Consider the following 24,074-nt stretch of genomic DNA (forward strand, 5'->3'; position numbering starts at 1 on the left):
ACCTGTAGGGTATAACTTCCCGTGGACCTAGAATCATAAAATTTGGCAGGTGGGTAGGTCTTATAGCACAAGTGAAGGAATAAATCTGAAAAGCGTGAATTCGTATTTACATCACAGAAAAAAAATTAAAATTTGTTTTAATTTTCAAAGTAAGATAGTAAGTAAGTTGGGTATCATATGAAAGGGCTTTACTTGTACATTCTAAAACCGATTTTTATTTATTTTTAAGTTTTTTAATTTATTTATTTTTAATTTTTGATTTATCGTGCAAAATGTCGGAAAAAATACCTGAGTACGGAACTCTCGATGCGAGAGTCTGACTCGCACTTGGCCGGTTTTTTTATTAAGAGCCTCAATAGCTCAACCGGTAAAGGAGTGGACTGAAAACCAAAAGGTCGACGGTTCAAGCCCCGCCCGTTGCACTATTGTAGTACCTACTCTTAGCACAAGCCTGACGCTTAGTTGGAGAGGAAAGGGGAATATTAGTCATTTAACATGGCTAACATTCTTTAAAAAAAAAAAATTAAACTTTTACTTTTGAATCGTCAAATACATCTACAACTGGTTCGGAATGCCTTTTCAACCGAGAAGAACTAGCAAGAAAATCGGCGGTTGCTATTTTCAAGGATTACAATATATACAAATACAATAATATGCCATGTATAAAAGTAATAAAAATAAGCGTAGTGTGTATAATAAAATACCTCTTCATAACCTCTCAGGCATGAAGATTTTTCACGATGTGTTTGTTTTCACCGTTAAAGCAGGTGATATTTGATTACTTAACTCGTACATATCGTACAACTCCGAAAAAGTTAAAGGTTTGTGCCGGGGATCGAACGCCGGACCCCTCCAAATAGGAGGCCAAAATTTCATTCTAAGAGGAGATCCGGCTCAGTAATGGGGACCGGCGATGGTTGATAATAATGATGATGGTAATGATGGCTGTTTAGTGCATTGTAGAAACACAACGATAGGGCAGGTGGAACAATGTTCAGATATTTTATTTTTTATTTTACCAGTTTAGATTCGGATTCTGAATAGCTATGTTCGGGTGATCAAACTTTGGACGTATCACTTATGAGATTCGCAAGCAACAAAAGTGCGTGCGCGTGGCGGTCGACTTGGAGCTGCTACTCATAGCCGCCATTTGTCGGCTAATGGTTCACTAGCTGTTAGGGCAGCAGAATACGCCAAAAGATGCTTAATCACACTGTTTCAGCTATTCTATAATAGATGGCGTTCATTGATTACCTACCACAAAGTTATATAACTTCGTGTTACAGACCTACGGTCTACCAATTTTTTAAGCGTTACGTAATTAAGTTGTAATATAGGTATACAATTAACTACAAGGCAGCTGTCACACGCGGTAATGTAAAAGCAGCGATATTATAAGTTATTTGGTTTATATAGTTTTATTTTATTGTACATAGCTAATAAGATAACGCAGTTCCCCGTAAAACCGACTGTGGTTTTTATGGCGCTGAATGTATATTCTATATTATGGTGCTGTGCTGTAGTATGGTGTTCTATAAGTTAGTAATAAATAATAAAATAAATTAATTTGTCTATAAAATAATTTAGGTATTTCATCCAAAACTATCGGACGTTCGACAAATATTATTCGGTTAGGGTGGAAGCGACGGGCCTGCCCGCGAAATTCAAATTTAATTTGGTTTTTCGCATTTTTTAAACTAATACGACAACGTAGGCTTATTATGGCATTTTCAATTGCGACAATGGCAGTAAATTTGAATTTCGCGGGCCCGTCTCATGCCCCCTAAGTTGTTGAGAATAAGCGTTTGATAGTCGTAATCGAACGATATTTACGTCGCGTTCGCTTCGATTCAGTTTCGGTTTCGACACTGTCAATATTATAAGTACGTCCATGCTGTCGATACGGTTATTCTGAATTGAAAATACATCTTATCGAACGATAACTTGCCGAATCGATCGACAAGTTTTACGTTATCGAAAGGTTCTGAATCGGCCTGGTCGCCACTATGCTTCCAAAGTTACTAGGACTGCAGATTAGGCTAGAAGACGCAACGATGTCAAATGTTGGTATTTTCCACAGGACAAGTTGGTGGTCTAACCACGACTGTGGTCGCGACTTTCCGACATCAATGCAATGGAAGGTATCTTCTTTATAAATAAATTATACTTATAAATTATAATATCAATCAATCAATCAGCCTGTTTGCGTCTACGGCTGGACATAGGCCTTCCGGAGAGCGCGCTACCACACACGACCCTCCGCCTTCCTCATCCACCCACTTCCCGCTATCCTCTTAAGGTCGCCAGTCCAGCGGGTCGGAGGTCGTCCCACACTGCGCTTGCTGATACGCGGTATCCACTCCAGAACACGTCTGCCCCAGCGACCATCAGTTCTGCGACAGACGTGGCCTGGCCACTGCCACTTCAGCTTGCTAATTCGTTGAGCTATGTCGGTCACTCTGGTTATCCTACGGATTTCTTCATTACGAATTTTGTCTCTCAGAAAGATCCCCAACATAGCCCGCTCCATAGCACGCTGAGCGACTTTGAACTTGTGGACAAGACCAGCTGTCAGTGTACGTGGACACTGACAGTTGGTCTTGTCCACAATTTGTCAGCGCCATACGTGATGACGTAGGACACACTCGTTAAAGACTTTCGTCTTTAGTGAATGCGAGTTCTCTATATTGTGATATTGAACGGAAAAATAATTGTTATAAATATACCTACTGCATAAGGTTGTTTTTTTACACTGGCATTTCGCAAAATAGGTTTTTTTCCAAAATAAAATCCGATTCAAAATCAGTAACTAGGACCATATTGAACAATTAAAATCAATTTCACATTCAAATCAAGTGTCTGTAGTGATCCGAGCGAAGCGAGATCTCTGAGTCTACTTGAATGAAATTGCATTTGTCCGTTCGTCCGTCTGTCGGAACCTTATAACTTCTGAATTACTTACTGAACGTAATTAATTAGTAATAAGTAATATTCAAACTGATGGCGTTCAGCCGAATACTGCTTAAAATCTCTATTTATGGCGGCTCTCATGCGAGTGGAGAATTCGACGCTATACAATAATGTCAGAAACGGCTACATTCAGAAACTGAAACTTGTGTATCGGCAACCATTAAACTCTAAATATGTGTGCCGTCATTGGCAGACTGGACTGCAGGGTTATGCTGTATCTCAGTGGCACACTAATTTCGTGAAAATTTCTAATAATTAAATGTCAAACTCAAATTTTCTATTCGCTAACGTCAGTTTTTAACCAAGATGACGTCATAGACAATGACTCTCGATCATAGCCATTAATGGGATGGAATAGAAACCGGAAATGCTTTTTCACGTATGTTTTCGTATCGATAGTTTTTAAAACTCTATTCACTAAGCAAAAATGACAGTTTGTAGTTAGAAACTTTATTAGGTGGCTACGATCGTTTTAACAACTAGTCGGGACCAGTGTTTTGCGACTCGCCACTATAATCCGTCCGTTTTATAGAGGTAATAATTTTTTAGCAATCTCAACGAATGTAGGGATGTTTTAATTTCGAAGGATTTTTATTAATTACAAATCGGCTGAATTCCGCTCGGTTTTTCAGAAAAATATATTATAATAAAAAATTGATACCTAGTACCTAGGTACTTACCTATTAGTTGTAAAAAGGTAAGTAATATAAAGTAAGGTTGGTTGGTCGGAGTTAAATTATTGTTATTTTGTAAGCAAGTAGGTACTATATTTTGTGGTTATGTTAATGTTGTAGATAATAATTAAAAAAAAATATGGCTCGTGCCGTATTGATGGGGCATGCTGAAGAGCAGCGCCAACAAAAGGCGCTACGGGTCCACAGGCGCAGGCTGCGCGATATGTATAACCCAATGGAGCTGCCAGAAACGGAGTTCATTGCGAACTTTCGTTTGAGCAAGGCTGGCTACCAGCAGGTGTTAGAGGAACTCGGGCCTCACCTCCAAGCCGCTCGACGAAGGACAGCTGTTCGCATTGAACTAAAGATAAGTCTCATGTAGGTACTAAAGTACCTATTTTCTATCTTTGTACCTATTCTACTCCCTTTACAACCTCTCGCACTGCCAAGGGTCACTGGTAGAGATCTCTTATAGAGTGCTTCCCTGTCCACTTTTAGTTTCTTTGTCTCTTAATTGTTACAACTTTCTGGTACAAAATAAAATAACAAATAAAAATAAAATTCTGATATTTATATTGAGGAAGAAAATATTGAGATTAATTTAACACAAAAATTGGATTTTATATTTATTGCAGATCCTAGCAGCTCTGCATTTTTATGCCACGGGTACATATCAGCGCCCAATGGGGACATCTATCTTCAATACGATGTCCCAACCATGTTTTAGCCGATGTCTACGTGAGGTAACCGATGCACTCAATGCTCGGGAAGTACTCACTAAGTACATAAAGTTTCAAGGAGTCGACTTGATATATTTATAATTTGGAAATCATTCACGATAGTTGAAACGCTGAAAATATCCATTATATTATGGCACACTATGTAACTATAAAGTTGTCATTATATATTAACATAGCTAGAAGCTTTTTTCAGGTATAGAGACGTCGATTATTTCAGGGATGAAGAGCAGAGTAACCAACAAAGTTCAACAAGTGGTGAAGCTGAAGTGGTAATGCTTTAATTCTCAGTGTCTCTACGTGATCAAATCAGAAACAAGGAGATCTGTTGAAGAAGCAGAGTAGAAAAATGGAAGATGAAACAAATTCTGCCATAGAAGACAGTAGAAATTAATAATTCTTAACTGTAAATGATGTCTACTATTTAAATTCATTATATGGTACATAATATACCGAAAGGAGATTGGCTAAGTTGAAACCAGCTATTTTAAAAACCATACAGATTCACAAATCATTTAACTTTTATAAATTTTTTCAAAGTATTTTTCTGAGTAAACACCATATTTTTAGAAGTTGGAAATCTATAGAACAACATAAACAAACTTGATAAGATATGTAGGTAGGTACTTCTTTTACATTAAAATAGTAATTAAATAAGCTAAATAAACTCTAACTTAACAATAAAAGGAACTTTGTTTTCATTACAAATATTCCTGTAATAATACCTAGTAATAATCACAATCATTATAGGATATGTAGGTACTTCTTTTACATTAAAATATTCTTTTACATTAAAACTGATGTAATGTCAATGTCAAATGTCCATAGATAATAATTAAAAACTAGTCGAAGTCGTACAATTTAAAAAGTCTTACATTTCTACTACGCTACCTGTCAGGCAGAGATATTTAATTTGGCCATATAAAGTCGATAAAATACGCTACTATGTTAATGTTGGCCAACTGCCAAGTGTTAGATACTCGTAATTAGTTAGCCACGCATTCGATACGGAATAGAAAAACACGTGACCTAAATTTCATGGATTTCTAACTGGACTCAATGTCTAACGAAAACTTTCAAAGATACAGAATAGCCTTGCAGGACGTAACACCGCCATTGTCAGCTTATGGTTCAGTAGTTACTAGGGCTGCATAAAAGACAACAAGGTCCACACATGTGACGACACACAATGTTTCTACATATTATGTTTCTACCGTACAACAACTATTCCCTGCCAGATGGCGCCTGTTCAATGTTTGGCATTTTCCTATTATTTTAAATAAAAAAACGTATCTTAACCTCATTATATTATATCAATATTAAGTTTTAAATTTCTTCGTTCTTTTTTACCTGAGCAGTTTTTTTTTACCTAGCATAACGTATAATAATTTAAAAATATTTTTCAGTTTTCCCTAAACTTCACAATAGATGGCTCTCACTGTTTTTTTTTTATGATTTTAGAAAGATATAATCTTATTTTTCGGTATGGCGCTAAGGTATATCTAGATTACCTACGCCCCAGAGGCGTATGCAATTTCGGAAAGCTTAAAATTAAATAGGCAAGTCCTAAGTACTTAGGTAGTAGGTACTTTAAGCAACTTTTTGTGATTTTTAGGATCTCTCACATTAGTGTCACTAGTTGTTTTTAACTTATTACTACTAACTTACCTAATTTTTTTCATTTTAAGCTTAGAACAACAAAAAATTAAACTAACTTAAACTTACTAATTGATATACCTATAACTAATCAGTGCATACGCTTACATGGCAAAGACTATCTACCTATTTATATTTATTTATTTATGTACAAAAAACGAATTTACAAAGTTACGTAGTTTTGGCACAGTTTTGGTGATAAACATAAACTGGTTCGAATTTTTTCAAAATCGAACAAAATCATATCATTAAAGTGACAATAATTGTAAGTATTTGTTGCTCATCAATTTCTCTCCTGTCTCCTACCAGCTAAGCAAATTGTTTACGATTAGCAATCAACATTGGCGATATTATAAAGTTGAACATTGTTTCATAGCGAGCGCTCAATCATTCGCCTGAGCTGCTCCTTCATTCAGCTCATTTGCACAGACAACTCGCGCGGAAAATTATTTCTTTTCATATTCCCATTTTTCACGTCTTACTTAAAGTTTTCGCCCAATGACTGGGGAGTTTACAATTCCTCTGTTTATTTTCACTTTTTTCTCTGCCGACGGATTTTTTCTTCCTGTATTGTTTGTCTTCCCTAATTGCTTAGGTAGGTTAAACGATTCGCTTTTGTTATTACTTACTAAAATTTTGCTAAAAATCAACTCTGTTTTTTCCAATGTTTATTTAGAATTAAGGTGAAGGCAATAATGCAGGTAGGATTTTCGACATTAATTACTAATATAATATTATTAAAAGTTGTTGTTTGGACTTGCGGCTCAGAATACATCACGTAATAGCTTTCGGGAAGGTTTCTAACATAGAACCCTCTAATAGAATAGGTGGTACCCGAGTAGCATTGCAACGCATACTTCATCAGCCATACACGATCAAGTTTACCGTCAAGTTTGCATGAGGTCATGCAAACTGAAAAATTTGATCGTGTATGGCCTATTGTTATGTATTCTGAGGCCTAGCTCTAGAGTCTGACCAATAGAGGCAACATTGAAGTAAACTAGGGAGCTTTGACTCTATCCTGTCTATTAGGTTAACAATATAATCGACAGCCGAAGACGAGGTCCTAGATTCGATTCCCAGGGCGGGCCAAGAATAGGTATTGCCTATTGCATTTTCTGTCGAAAAATTCTCAATACTCAACGGAGTTAGTTGGAGTGTTTCAGCCTCATGCCTCAGGGAGCACCTAAAACCGTCGGTCCTGCGCCTGATTAATCTGTCTCTAGTCGTGTTGGATTGCTGTCCCGTTGGACTATGAGAGTAAAAGAAAACACAGTGTCTTTATAGTGCACAAGTGTGTCCGTAATTTGCAAATTCGGTCTGGAGGACATTAGAATTTACTTTAAGGCCTCTCTTGCACAACTGGGCTTAGTCGGCTAGCTCATGGGACTGCTCCATTTCGCAGACAGATAGAAGATTATTTTTATTATTGCCAACTCTCGCGGAACTTTTATTAAGAAAGTACTAGGGAGAGAGAAACAGACATGAGGTATGGAAATTACGTCTCCCCGCGGCGACTTGCTTTCACGGTCCACTGGGCTGATCATAATAAAAACTCGCGCCGTCGCCTTCGCGCGAAGTTTGACCATAAATTCGGTGGTCGCAGTAATCGCCCGCTCGCCGACGGCGAAATTCCTTCCCGACCCTAGATCTGCTTTTAATATAATAATAAATATCAAAGAATACACTACTTTTTCTGTAAAGTTTTTTTTTCTCTTTGTTTTCCCCGAGGGTGAGCTGAGACCATTAAAAAGGTAGGGGCAGGCGATATTTTATGCGATTTTAAGTGTGTAACGGCCTTAATGGCCGTTGTATGGCAAAAGGTAAAATGTACCTACCTACCTACATCATGAATCTTTCTAACAAAATTACTAATAACATAATATTTTAAATAAATGAATTCAATTAAGATACGAGCTACAAAAACTACTTACCTATAAAAATTTTCAGCAGGCAGATACGTGGCACCGACATAGTCTCTGCAGGTCCATCTTACAACCAATAATCAAAATTTTCAAAAAAAAATGTTATTTCTCGTACTGGATATGGAACTCTTTGTGTGCAAGTTTGACTCACACTTGACCGGTTTTCCAAGAAAGGATTTTCCGAAATTCTACTTGAGCAAAGCAGGCGCAGATCAACTAGTGTAAGATAATTCCACCCTCATTGTGGCGATGTTGGAAGATCGCGCGAGTGGCGATATCCCTCATTATGCCGAAGCAACGAGAGGGTTAACTCTGAACTCTGAAGTATCATTGCCGTTTATTAATGGTCAAGTTCAACCCTGCCGCGAGCGCGCCAATTGAAACTGATTGCTTTAAATGAATTATTAAATTGACGTCATTCGTTATGGGCTGCCATATTTTGGGTGTTCATTTATTAATTTTAAATTAAAGATTTTAATTAGGATGTTTACTTTCTATGCGCGGTACGTATTAGATATTTATTATCATCGCCGTCAACCGATAGACGTTCTACACTGGATACAAATCTTTTATAGGGCCTTCCACGTCATACCACGGCCTTGTTCCACCTAGATTGAGTAGCTCCTTGGGACTCTTTTGATGTCTTCTCTCACTTAGTGAGGTCTGCCAACGCTGCGCTTTCCGGTCCTAGCACCTTGTAACCCCAATGTCGAACTATGTATCCCGCCCTATGGCCACTTCAGCGTGAGTAACCCATCTTATCATATAAAAATTTAGCGTCGAGTAAACCGACGTCAAACGCTACAAATTATGCAATGCTTTTTACATTTATTGTGTGAGAATATTTTGACATTCATAAATTGAGAGTGTGTTCGGCCGTAATTCTCCCTAAAATCATTAATTATGAGATTTTTATATTAATTGCTAACAATCTCGTAGGTACGCTTAAAATCGACACTTATTGCTTTTCTGCAAGTTTATCGCAAAAACCAATTAATCACGTCGCCGCTGTCCAATAAATTCCGTACGGACTTTAATTATTTTCTTATGATTTTAATTTCGGACCCCTCGCCCGGATCTCGGATTCGAACAACTGTCTCCACTCTGATTTTTTCGACTTAAAGTTCGCGACTTATATTAATAAAGGGAAGATAATTAATACTACTTAAATTTTGTTTAAGCATTTCCAAACTTAATTAGGATTTTTTTCATAAAGCGAACCGAAAGCTTGGATTAAACAAACGAAGTTAGGTATGTATTATTTTGTCATGTTTTATTTTATATTTTTAAAGGATAATTAGTGTTAAGAAAAACTTCCTTACTGAATTCTAAGTAACTAACATAAACCTAACGTTATTTTTGTTTTTCAAACGGTATCGAGTCTTACGTAATCTTTCAGATCATTGAGGTCATTGATATTTACAAAACCGTGACTGAGTGATAAAAACTGATAGACTGGGGTCTAGAAATACATGTAGGTACAGTACATACCTATTGTAACTTCTAAGTTTTCTTTATAATGTAGACAGTTAGAAAGGATTTCCAGAAATTTTAGTTTAGCCAGTGTCCTAGTAGGAATACTATGATAACAATACTTATTTCCATTTATAACCATCGGTAATCGCATAGCGAGCAATTATCAGGGATCGACCTAAAAACCGCGCAATTAAGGCGCCATTTGTCCACAACAATAGCGGGACCTTTTCGGGCCCCTTTCTTGCGAAATTAGTGATGACTTCAATAAAAATAATTCTTGTCTTTTAGGCAAATTGCATCGCCAAGTCCAAGAAAGCCTTTAATTAAGGGTCGCCCTCCACCACCCCGAAAACAGCGTTGCGGCCGTCACCTTTTATTTTTGTTAATTCTTGGAGCTCTTTCTTCGCCGCATAAGTTACTTTCACCCCTTCCCCCGTGATTCTTTACGCCTTTTTGTCACCGTTTTGAATTCTTTTGAAGAAACCCCTTCCTTCCCATCTGCTACGCCCGTCAATATTAACTCCACGACGAGTTAAACTTTTTAATATCCGCTAAATTTTGTTACGCCGAGACTAATACCTTTTAAGGAGATTCCGGGAAAAATGCGAGCACTTAGTGACAATCTTGTTAAAGAATAAATTGCTGGAAAAAATTTACGAATAAGTTTTTTCAGACTGATGTTAATATCAAAAATAAAGATGTAAAAATAGATAATGTAACTTACTTTAAGGGGACAGCGAAAGTTTATACTTCGAACATCTAAGAATGTAAAAGCATACTAATAAAATAATGTAATCTGCAGTCTAAATATGCAGAGCTTCGGGTGGTAGGTACCTACAAACAAAACACCCTTAAAACATACAAATGAAACGATATTTCTTAAGATTCATTAAATTATTCACAAGGGAGAAAAGAAAAAAATAAATAATGTAAATTAGATCGAAATGTTTAAAAAAAACTTGTTTGGAAACAAGAGATCGTGATGGGGCCGCGGTTGTCGGGACAAGGAATTTTTAATCCATTTCCTCAGTCGATTAATATTCAGGACTCGGCCGGTCTGGTTCATCTCCTTTGCCATTATTGGCTGGACGCCGTTGGGTTGCACCTTCATTTTGATTTCGAAACTAATTGCCTTCGGTAAAGTGCTCTAGGAAATAATTTTGTAAGAACAATTAATTGAAAAAAAAAACCCTTTCTTTAACTGTATATAAAAGAATGAAATAAGTGTGTTGTTGAGTGCTTATGCAACTTTACTTTAATCAGCGTTCTGCAGATTTTGCCTATGCCTGATAGTGACAGTGGGCTCGGTATTAAAACTGTTGATTACAAACATTATTATGTTATTATAAAATCAAGATGTTATAAAAAGGACTTATTCAAACTCATGTAAGACGTCTTGTCGAAGCTTTTTTTAATTCCATTCTTAACTGCGATCTCACTGGTGGTTATTTACAATACTTACAACGTAGATTGCTCTGAAATCAATGTTAGTAAACTTAGATTACAAGTTGGAAAGTTTATTTGGAAAGGATAGGAAGGTAAGTATAGCTCACTATACCTTCACTCTAGTTTTATATAGGTAGGTACTTACAATCGCAAATGAGCATATATTTAGCATAAAAAACAGATTGTTTATTCACCGGAAATATAGTATCACCGAAGACCAAATTAAATTACACTCTGATAGGTAAACGCAATAATTTAGAGCGCCAACGATTACATGAACATAACCCTATTTTGCATCCTCAGATGGCAATATTGTCGTAATATATTCAATATCCGTTAAAATGATAATTTACTGACGGTCGGAATCCATTATCGGTATTTACTTGACCTTAGCTTAGTGCTTACTAAGACAACAGGGGTGACCGAGCGCTCGAATATGCCTAATGTGGAGACTCCTCGAGAATACTCCAAATATTCACAAGGGACTAAAGCAAAGTAAACGGTTATAAATGTAATAGCGCCCGTACAAAAACAACGTGAGCTAGCTTGTATTATCTTAGTCCTCCGTGCCTTTCTCGCCTTAAGAATACCTACTATATTGTTATTATATCTATGTCTAGAGTCTAGACATATTTATGTCTAACTATAGTAATTTGGTTGTCTCGTTTTTGCATCATGACTGAGCTTTTTGATCATCGTAATTGCGAATTATGTTGTGGAGTATTCTCGTAACAGATTAGGTTATTTCAAAAGCATAATTATGAATAACCATTTTACTTGTAGAGTAAAAATACTTAAAAAACTTAAATAATTATACTTATAATTCAATCATTGGTTTTTCATTGTCCGAATAATCTTTTTGAGGTCATTCCACACTGCGCTTGCTGGTACGCGTTCCCTTCTGCAAAACACGTCTACCCCAGTGACTATCGGCTCTACCATAGACATGACCTACTTACTGCCACATCAAGCTAATCTGTTGGACTATGTCGATCACATTAGGTTTCCTACGGATTTTGACCCTCACAGAGACCAACTTTTAACTATCTTTAAACTTAAAGACGCGATCAACTGTCAATTTCAACGTCTCGGCTCAATATGCCATTGGTTTCCTTTTATATCAAATTAAGTGGTTACTTAGGCTGACATACAGACATGTAAAAACCTTTAAATAAAAGATTTAAAAAAAAGTGGTTACTTCACGTTGCTCTGATTCGAAGAAGCGTCGACGTAGAGACAGACGGAATTCATAAAAGATTTTATTAACCCTCATAAGCATAGACAAACATTGCGCCCGCAGCTGTCAATAAGAAAATAAAAGAAGATAAACAATACGAAGAATAACAGAAAGGTGAATCCAGGGTGAATCGAAATTACCGTGAACTGCAGCCCTAGCGTAATCATTGCGACAACGCTTTCTCGCAACTTTTTCATCGATAAACCGTTGCAAAAGCCACGAGAAAAATTGTGTCAAACTGATTGTGCCCGGGGTGCTGAATTTGGAATTCAAATCTCGCACGTTAGCTTTAGCATCGCGTCAATTCTTTACTGTTGATACTTGATATTCACTTGTTCAGAATTTTAAGAAAATCAAATAACTTTAGTTTTTTTCTTACATTTAAAATAGGATGTAGTTTGCTAAAATGTACCAAACAAAGAATTTTCTATTAGATGATTTTTTACTTATTTCTATCATCCATCCATGAGGAAGGTGGCGGATCTTTACCTACAGGCGTCCTTCCTTTCTTACCTCTTAAGATGCTTGTGTGATTTTTGCTCATCTCTGTCTTCCACTCTCTTCTCACCAGCTCTCAATCCATTGCCAGCCCACTCTCTTCCCAGTCTCTTCGCAGACTGAGAAGCGTTTAAGGCCGTAGTCAACTACACTGGTCCAGTGCAGATTGGCAGACTTCACTTAGGGAAAATTCTGAGGCATGCAGCTTTCCTCGCAGTGTTTTCCTTTACTGTTAAAGCAAGTGATATTTTATTGCTTAAAACTTACTTATCTACGAAATGTTAGAGGTTAGAGGTACGTTCCCGGAATCGAATCCTGAGCCCCTGAATAGGAGGCCGATGTTTTAACCACCAGGCTACCACCGTTCTTCATGATTAATGGGTGCCACTAATGCAACTATGATCCGACCACTGGCAATAACACGATGTCTTCGCAGAAAATATGTTTATGGACGCGCGAAATATTTCAAGAGGGAAATCCGGGATAATCTATAAATATCGCCCTCGACGCCCGCCAAATTTTAAAGCGACAGTATTCCTTATTGTACCCACGTGAAAAATGTATGCACACCCCCTCCGAATATACGGCGCGCGAGGGGTTATTAAAATTATAAACAAATAAAATTCAACGCCCTCCCAATATTCTATTCGTGGCTTGAATTCCTCATGTGTGAATCGTGTATCTTCGTTATGGTACCTAAAATATTAAAAACTAGCTAACCTGCCGTGGTTTTGCTTTAGTTTTAAGCTAACATGTCAATAGCTCAAAAGGCTTTGTCGAACAGCTCGGTTGGTTCAACCATGCACCTGGACCGCACGATTGAGGTGCTTCCATACTAACCGCTTTCCATATTATTAATCTCGCTAGGCTAACGAAGTTTGAGACGTAAAATGTCGGAAAAAATAATTGTAAAAAGTAAAAATCTATTTGTAACATCTTGTATTCATTATAATTATTTTTGAATTTTGAAGTTTCTAATCCATAATAATTATTATATAATATCTAATAGTAATTTCAAATGTCTTTATTTTATTTGGAAAAATTATGCTTACGTACATAGTGTTACATACACACATACATACATATAATGTTAGTGTTGCTTTACGTAGGTACATAGTGGTAGTTGCACACAAACGTAATATATACAGAAAATATTAGTTAAATTATATTAAATATTAAAATATTAATTAATTTGCAAAAAAAAATAACGTACTTAATACCAAACGTTGATTCACATTGCTCACACATCACGCATCTCACTCTTCATTAGATATATCCCACTCGTAAAATATGTAGGTAAATGTTGATTTGAATTATAATGCGCTTACGCTAGGTTTGGAAGTACTAGGGAGTGCATTCTTAACAACAAAGATCACAGCTGCGAAGACATCAAAAAATACAATTTCCCGTTTGATCGCATGTCGACATTTTTCATCTATCGATATACTTTAACCCCGTTCCCTTTATTTTATATTAAAGCGATAAACATGTCGATTCCTAGAGTCACGGCCTCACGCCGCTCACGCCTGGCCGCGCTCCCTCCCGAATATGCAAGTCATGAGAAAACGCTTATCACGAGGTTTAGATACCTCCGAGATAGACGTGAGATGAATTATTATGTTGCTGTTCCGTGTTTGTTCTTCAGGTATTTGCATATGTTGTCTAAATAAACACGGTGTATTGTTGTTGTTATTGATAGCAATATATTATTATTATATTGTGTTATCAATAACAGAACAACTGTTAGGTAATTTACAACATTTGACTTCCAACCAGATGTTAAGGATCAAGCCAAATTATAACAAGTGTAAATTAAAAATTTATAATACCCCCAACAAGTGAAGGTTACAGTAACTAGAAAAGAGCTGATAACTTTCAAACGGCTGAACCGATTTTCTTGGATTATAGCTAAGGACACTCTCGATCAAGCCAACTTTCAAGCAAAAATAAACTAAATTAATATCGGTTCATTAGTTTAGGAGCTACGATGACACAGACAGATACACACGTCAAACTCATAACACTCCTCTTTTTGGGTCGGGGATTAAAAAGGCTTTCTGCTATGGATGTTACTCACGATAGGTAACCTATGTGCCTAATTACCTTAATAATGTATTTCAAACTCGTTCATTATTTTACTAACAGCTAGTTTGCTAGTAATATTGTGTAAACATTTAGCACGTGGGGTGTCTCCAAAATAGACGTTTGATGAATGATTGGCAGGTTACCTCACTTGCCAATATCGATGGATACCGTGAAAATTGGTATGTTGTTTCAATAAATAGTTTGTTACTGTCTCTCTTTTTTATCCTTGTAGCATTCCGGTCGGCTATGTTTCAGCTTTTAGTGAACCACAAAGTTAGACCATTACATAAATCAGGAAAATTAAAATCTGACCAAATATTTGCGCGCCATTTTATCAAAGTCACTATATTAACTGTCCAGTCATTGTCCATTTTTTTTTAATCTCATACACACACAAATAAATAAATAGATGTAGAGTCCCAATTTTATATAAATAAATTTTTTAATATGCCTAAATCAATTTTAGTTAGATTTTTGAAAATCATGAATTCTTCGCCTTAATATTTCCCCCGTGGTCACTGAAATGAGGTAAAGTGGTTCCATTAGAAGAGTTTTGGAGATCATAAATTACACTTCGATTACTCTAATCCGAAGGTTCCTGGGTATCGGACACTTTAACAATGGCGTTAAAAATGAGTTCTCAGTCCAACTGTCGGCTCCGATGAATCACTTCACTGCACGCGAAGAAATATGTACTGTGGGTTATTTGCAGTTTCCTGTACTTTTCCTGCACACTGTAATAGACATAATATTTCATGAAATAACCATTTTCATATTTAAAAAATTACCATTCAGTGGGACCTGCCGACAGAAGGTAAAACTTTAGACTATGAATTGAATGAATTTCTAATTAATTGGAGATAGTTACCAAAAATTAAAATTCATTCTGTGCAAATGAAAACTATTAACATTAGTTTTTACATCTATCGGGACTCTGAGCACTTTTAACTTTAGCAACTAGACAAAATCGCCTAACGCGCGTAAAGAAGAGTTGGTGAATTTATACAGACAGACGGACACAAAAACAGGAATGATTTCGATTTTTAAAGACAAAAGTAAACTGTTTTGAGTCCAACAGAGTTAATACTTCTACTAAACCACATAAACAGAACGGAGAAATCATTCATGGATTTACAAGGTATTTTAAGAGTCTCTACTACATAGTGAAATCTGAACTTCAAAAACCTACAGTAACAGCGAATGTACGTAGGAATAAACCTACCTTGTTCCGTAACAAGCATGTAACGATTAATTTTCCCGAAATTCTTCAATATTGTTTAACAGCGCTTTTATTGGCAATAATGTATGCTGCAGTGGAATTCCCTTCAGTAGCAAGTCTCATAAAGCAGTGTTGAACGACGATTGTGTGAACAAGCGGCCGCTTGGGACGCGAAACTTCCATAATTCCCTGTTGGCTTGTCGCGAACAGAGTTTTACGGCCAAATTAATATGGCAAATTAATGCGTTCCGCAACCGTATAATTTTCGCGTATATGAGAGGGTTTCTTGCGACATCCCAGCATATTGAGCACCTTCCAAAACATCGTCATCCAATACCCGAATTTGTTCACACCAATGTGGAACTTATATCGTTGCAGTTGTGATCCAAATTCCCGTGTACATTTTTGTAGATTACTGGAGTTCTTGCTTCCGTTGTGGTGAGACTACTAGGGCGAGATTCGTATCATTTTTCCATATGGAAATGATGTAACGAACGGAGCGTACAAGACAACAACGATATGCTAATTAAAGGAAAACACACAGAACGTTTTCCATGTTTATTTTCGGTCCACGAGGCGTAGGAAACGGCGATTGTTTTTTAATTTTCTCTACATTAAAAGACTACAACTGTCTAACAACACACTCCGAAAATATCGAATTCCATTCTGCTAGGATACCGCGGTGAACATCATAAAAAAGAAAATCTTTTGTTCTGTTTTCATTTTCCGTTCAGTTCAGTTTCTGTTATCAGTACAGCTACATTAGTAGGTACAGATTAAAATAAATAATAATTCGTTCCCGCAGAAATTTCTCTATTTTTATGTCAAAAAATTTAAAAATACTTTAAAAGAACTTTACTTTAAAAGAACAATAATATCATACGTAGGAAATCGACGGGGGATCGTTGGCAAGGATAGCCTAAAACCAGTAAAAAAAAATATTCTCTTCGCACAAGTGAAAATAGGTGAAAATTTAAAAAAAATTATAACCCCCCCGACAAATGAAGGTTACAGATAATAGAAAAGAGCTTGGATTAAAGCTAAGAATACTCTCGATCAAGCCACCTTTCAAATAAAAAAAACTAAATTAAAATCGGTTCATTAGTTTAGGAGCTACGATGCCACAGACAGATACACAGAGACACACGTCAAACTTATAACACCCCTCTTTTTGGGTCGGGCGTTAATAAAACAACTAGAACAGACAGGAGACAATCTACTTAAAACATGTTTAATTATTACACACGTTAAAGCAGTTACAGTGAGTTTATAAGGAGCGTGTAACTTTATGATTGCGATTCGTCTCGACGATTGAACACGTGGGAGGGTCTCATGTACCTTCCATTTCTTGGGGCAATAAAAAGGTGGCAGAGCTACGTTTAATTTTCCACATTCCTGGCAACTCATTTGCTGCTAAAGTGTGTTAAAGAAAATTTATATAACGTCTTGTTTAATTGTGTCGAAGTTTTACTTTGAGATAATTTAGTTTTTGCTGATCTTGAAAATATTATGTGCTTTACCGTATAAAGTAATTAGCTTGATTTGTCTTTGGTGACGTCTTCACCACTAAGTTAGTGAATTGTAGGGATATAAGTAGATCTTTAGCGGTGAAAGAAAAAATCGTGAGAAAAACTGCATTCCTGAGAGTTCTCCTTAATGTTTTCAAAGAACGTGTGTAAAGACTGCCAATCTGCACTTGGCCTGCGAGGTAGACTATGTACAAACCCTTTACATTCTGAGAAAAGACCCGTGCTCAGTAGTGAACCGGCGGCGATGATGATGATGATAATAATGGATATCTCTACAAGAGACGTCATACATGATAGGTGTCCAGCCGGGCGACTCAGAAAACTCGATTCGGTAAGTTATCGTTCGATAAGATGTACTTAGTTTTCATTGAAAAGTTCTGTATCGAGTGTTCTGAATCGCCCGACTGGACATAAGCCATTTTTTTTAATTTATAGACTAGCGCTTGGCTGTAATCAAACCTGCTAGTAAGTGATCATGCAGTCTAAGGTGGAGCGCGCTTGCATAGAAGATGCTTTTTACTCTTGACTAGAAGGTACCCATATTACGTAGGTTTGCTGCTTGTATCCGCTCAATTCTATAAAATGAGGACCTATAATCCTGATTATGATGTGATTCGGACCTATAACCCTGACTATGATATGATTAACTTGACTAAATGACTTAGTGAAAAGAGGTCACGATGTTCAACAATGAGGATCTTCATAGAGAAAGAAGTGAGATGTAACATTGTTCACGAAGGTACCTATAGGTTCTGTAGACGGTAACAATAACATAAAGGCAAACTTGAGCTAATACATTCAATGTTAGAATTTCCTCGAACGCACACGGCTATACTCGTAAGTCAACATATTAGCTAAGAGAAGCATTTTAGGCACACATAATGAATACATTTAATATAACAACGGACGTCGACAATATCGAGAGCAAACAATTAGAGGTGAGTTAGGGTAGCGAGGAGGGGGGTGCCGATTAAGTTATACACATGCGGGTTAGAGGGTAACCCTGACTCAGGAAGATTAAGATTCATCGAAAGGCCCTTACATGGAACAAACATTGTATTACGAGCCGGTGTCTTGGCGATGTTTGCTAAAGGTAGGCGGATGTTAATTTGGTATTCAGTATTCACCCCCTTGAACGCCGTGCCCAATATTAATATTTTGGTACTGTCGCGTTGGTAAGATTTTCCTAAATGCTCTGTTGGCGAAATTGGCGGGTATGTTCATTAGCTACTTTCACGTTTCTTTGATAAGAAAATAGTATACTCAATACTCATTTAATACAAACAGATACCTACTGTAACAATTTATCTGGCTTATATTTTTCTTTTCACTTCTGCGGACGTTCGTTTCATGTTTCTTTAATAAGAAACAAATTATAATATTTAACACATACAATGAGAAATCGTAAGAAATAACTTAGCAATTAATAGATAAAAGATTTCTTTTATCTATAATTTTTGGAATTGGTTGGCCGGTGGCGGCGCAAGACCTTTGCGTATGGAAGTCCCTACAAGAGTATTCGATTTAAAATGATGATCATTTTTCGTAAGATCTGGGAGATGGCCTGGTCAATCGTATGTGTTGTGCCTTTGTACTTAATAACTATCAGGAATGAAGATTTTAAGGTATATTTTCAGGCGTGTACGCGTATATCCTACAAATATCTTTTCTTTTTTTGTTAACGGGGGAAATCTTTTTAAGATACCCGACTTCCCGGAACGGCAATGGGTTATGTAGGATTTTTACCCATTATAAGTATATCCTACAAGATTCTTGGAGTTCTTTTTTAATGGCTGGCTTCTGGATCAAGATTGTAAGGGCAAAAGCAACCTCAGTTCAAAACAGGAAAGGTTGTACGTGAGTAGAAGGTTTTCTTAAGACTAATTTGCGGTTACAACCAAGGGGAGGAGTGGGAACGCTATTAATGTCCCTGTAACGCCTCCGGGCTGTCCACAGCTTGACCGTCGGCTGGGGAACACTCCGCACTATTAAAGTGCTAAGAGGGACATTAATTTACCCTCTTGGGCCCTGTCGTCAGAATAAATTAACGGTTTAATTGTCTCTATTATAGTTTTCAAAGCTGATGGTGACATCTGTTATTAATAAAACTTGGTTCTTCGAAAAACAATTTTTAGGTTTTGCACTTTGATGTATGTCCTGCATTCTTTAGGCAGTTCCATTAAATTACCAAACATATTAATGTTCAGTATTTAGGGAGAGGGTCTGCCGTGCTCTTTCAGTCACACATTAAAAAAAAGAAGAAGAAGAAGAAGAAGATGTTTTTTAAAACATCTTCTACACGTACATCGTCTAATGGTCGTCTTGTGCCTCACATGATACCGTTTTATCCGACCACCTACAGAGGTCACTTTCCTTTTTTATTTCTTCTGACCTTTGCGTCTTTTTTCGCTAATACCTTAAAACTGCCCGTTGTTCGATAAGCAAGTTAATCCGAAAGACAAATGTCATGCGATCATTGTCCACGCTAGGGGACAGTTGAATGATGTGTTTCTTTTGTCTCCCTTGGTCGGAGCGAGACAATGTAAGGAAGGACTACGCGTCAGCAATCGAAGACCGGCGTAGAATTTTGACTTTGTAGAGCTGTGCAAGTTTTGATACTGGCATTTACTCATTATTCATATTGAGGCACATAGGTCAATAAGCAAGTTTATCTGAAAGACAAATGTCATGCGACCATTGTCCACGCTAGGGGACAGTTAAATGATGTGTTTCTTTTGTCTCCCTTGTGTTGAGCCGAGACAGTGTAAGTAAGGACTACGCGTCAGCAATCTAAGACCTACGTGAAGTTTATGCTTTGTAGAGTTTTGCAAAATATTATGATACTGGCATTTGTCCATCTTCAGACTCAGAGATCAGCGAGCAAGTTTATTTAAAAGACAATGTTTTACATTCATTGCCCATACTAGGGAACAGTAGAATGATGTATGGTAGACAATGTGAGAAAAACTATGCCTCAGCAAATGCAAGACCGACGCGGAATTTTGTCTTTTTGACCGTAAGTCAAGATTAATAAAAGCTGAGATTGAGTTGACATAAAAAGGACGCTGCGCCTCGGATTCACATGTGCCTTCATTCTACTTTGTGGACGCTGCTGCAAGAAAAATAGCCCTAATACTTCCTTTAACTTTACTAATTTGATAATGAAGATAGGCAGCTATTTATTTCTTAAAAATATTGCGTAGATTTTAGGAGTTTTGTCAAAGTTAGAAAATGCGTAGCGTATTGAAGAAGTGATTCGGTACTTTTTATGTTGCCGTGTCTATAACATTTTGGTATCATGGTAGTAAGGATCTGAGTTCTGAAGGTCCGGCACATTAAGTACAGACCGCAGTCCAGAGGTTTGTCGATCGGAGGGTGACTTTATTTAAAATCACCCATTGTGTCTCAGATTTGGGTATTGAAGAGCCAGATTTATTGGTTTCTGTATTTGAATTCAATTAGCAATCAATATTAGAAGCTTTTGTTTTAATTTATCTCTCATAATTTTTTGGAACATTTTGTCTAAATTCAAACAGATTTAAGTTTTATTGATTAAAAAAAATAGTTTCAGCACGTCTAGTAGGTAACCACTACAACTACAGCCGCGTGCATGTTGCATGAAATTTCGACATCTGGCGTAGTTAAATTTTGGCTCCAATCCATACTTGCATGACATGTGAAGTGATGTGCAAGTTTTAGTGAAAATTTCAAGTTTTAATCAAAATATTGCAGTCGGTTTGACCATAAACAAATCGCCGATATTATTGAACATTGGGGAAACCCCCCTCTTTATTTGGTCACTCACATTCCAAGATTATAATCTAAATGTACAAGGAGAACATGGAGATGTAGGATGTGCTGAGATTTGCGGACAGCGCCGGACCATCGGATAAATCGACCGGTAATAATAAAATGTAAGGGGTAAGAATGTAGATGGCTATTTAGATAATTGTTAGCTGCGTCCGCACTAGCCAGTGTATCGGAAAAGTCGTCAGATATAGGGAGGTTTTATTGCCGCCCGAGGTGGTCATTTATACGAAAACTATCAGAAACGGTCATAGGAAATGGATGATCTCGTTTTGTTGTTTCCGCAAAACGGATGTGAGAAATTATTGCAGCTTTGGGCGTTTAATTTTATACCAGAGTATATTATTACGGATGTTGAAAACTGTATATTCAAAAAATTTCTCCAATACAGAACCCTTTCCAAGTGTAATTTCTTAAGAAACGATGAAATAGACACTTAAAAAAATTTATCTTGCAAGTAAATAAGTAGATCTAAATAGACCAATATTTTTTATCGTTTAGGCAATCATTATTTTTTTAATATAGAATCATTTTACTGTGCATAAATAGATAGGTACCACAATACAAAATTTATTTCTAGAATTTTATACGGAAAATTCTCAAAAAAATGCAAAGTCGCATTCCAATTGATGAAAAACTAAAAATAAAGGACTAGGTCCCAAAGCCGGTACCGTAAAATTGACACTTTGTTTATTTGGTTGGAGCCTAAACAAGCGGCCGCCAGGTGAGAAGTGAAATGGCTCGCGATTTTTCCCTTTGCGCTTTCCACGTCGACTCTTACCCTAATCCTGTTTTCACACCTTCAAGCGTTATGGCATCGCTTGTTTTAATAGCAAAGAAAAATATTCGTTTAGTTACACAGCGCTTCGAAAGCGCTTTAGTGGTACCCAGGTAGGAATGTTTTATGCGTCACTGAGCACATTCTGTCGGTCCCAACAACGGCCGAATTATGACGGTCAACTGACCACCCAACGGAGACGCAAACGGGTAATCAGATCGACAAACATTTACTCCTTTGATATAGATAAAGCATCTTTGTGTACACCGCTTTGTTTTCAAACCAGCATTATCTTATAAAGATTAGCTTCTGACAATTTTGAATTTACTATTACACAGCTGAAATTTAAATAACAAAACGATAGCCATAATCTTAACCTCTGCCTTTCGAACTTCTTCTGCACTTAGCGCGCCTAGGTTGGACCACATACATTGATGCAGAAATCATTAGGTAACTTGAACTAGAATTCCGTTAGATATGGTGACCATTAAGGACCAAAATTCGTCCACTTTTGTGTCGGGAAATTGGAAAAAACCAGTACATAATTTAATACCTATAGGTAGGTAACCTGTTTTATTTTCAAAATATAGACGATATTCAAATCCCCGAAATGTTATGTATGATGAGAGTTGTTTTCGAGGAAACCCCCGATATACTTATATCGGGGTTTTCCTGGAAAACAACTCTTATCCTACAATAAACGTTCAGTAGGCGGAATACGTATAGGTAGGTATTTTCATTTTTAGGACAAAACACATACCTACCTATCGATCAAATCAGAAGCATCACCACAGAACTTTGCTTCAAGACGTGACTGACATGACTCTACACGCGTAAGGCTAAGATTAAATATTGAACCCTAATAATATAAGAATAGAGATCAAAATACATGTATTGTATAAAAAGCGTTACATTTGCAAGTTGGATGTTTAACACCACCTGCGTCGGCCATCGACTCATAATATTCGGCTTAGCGCTCCTCGTACCGCATGGGTGGCGTTTTATATTGAACGACTTGAACTTTGCAAAGAATTGTGCCCATTCTAGCATATACGTGCACAAATAAAGATCGAAGGGTCGATGTATAATCGGCTACATTCTTTATTACTTACCCACATTTTTATGCAGCTTATTAGATACTTATTTACTCTATGAGCACTTTTCAAATCCATCAATAGCGACCCATATTCTGGTGTAAGTAGGTATTTGTAACCCTCGACCTAAAAAGAGGGGTGTTATGAGTTTGACGTGTATATCTGTGGCATCGTAGCTCCTAAACTAATGAACCGATTTTAATTTAGTTTTTTTTTTGTTTGAAAGGTGGCTTGATTGAGAGTGTTCTTAGCTATACAATCCAAGAAAATCGGTTCAGTCGTTTGAAAGTTATCAGCTCTTCTCTAGTAACTGTTACCTTCACTTGTCAGGGGTGTTATAAAGTTTTAATTTACACTTGTAATATGAATGGACTACTATTCTATGGCATGCATTTAAATGATCGTTTTGATTTTGTAAAACGGTCACCGTTTTTAATGAGTGATCCGAGTGCTTAAATCCGTAAATCCGTCAGTCCTGCAACTGATCTCTCTCGCTATGATGCATTTTATGACAAAACACCCCAACCTGAAGATTTGATAATAATTCGGATTCAACAAATTATACCAGAAAATTCAGCTGAGCACTTCGTATGTAGACTGGTTCCATCTCTTAGCAAATATTATTACTGACCACATCTAATTAACTCTGGATGTTAATACAAAGACGCCTAACGTAATATAAAGGGCGAAATAAAACAACTCGGGCCAAGTGCTGAGCAAGTGATGCATGGGGCTGTTGAAATAATATTATCGTTACGACTTCATACTTACTCTCCAAGGAAAATCAACATAAAGTGAATAAAAGAAAATTATGAATCGCACGAAAATAAATTACCCCGTGTTGGCGGCAAAATAACATCACATTTGAATGCCTTTTATGCTTTATGGGCCCGTAACTATATGAAATAAGTCCTGCTGCTGGTTTATGAGACATGGGAGCACG

Source organism: Maniola jurtina, chromosome 11 (genome assembly GCF_905333055.1).
Source record: "Maniola jurtina chromosome 11, ilManJurt1.1, whole genome shotgun sequence".
Classification (NCBI taxonomy): domain Eukaryota; kingdom Metazoa; phylum Arthropoda; class Insecta; order Lepidoptera; family Nymphalidae; genus Maniola; species Maniola jurtina.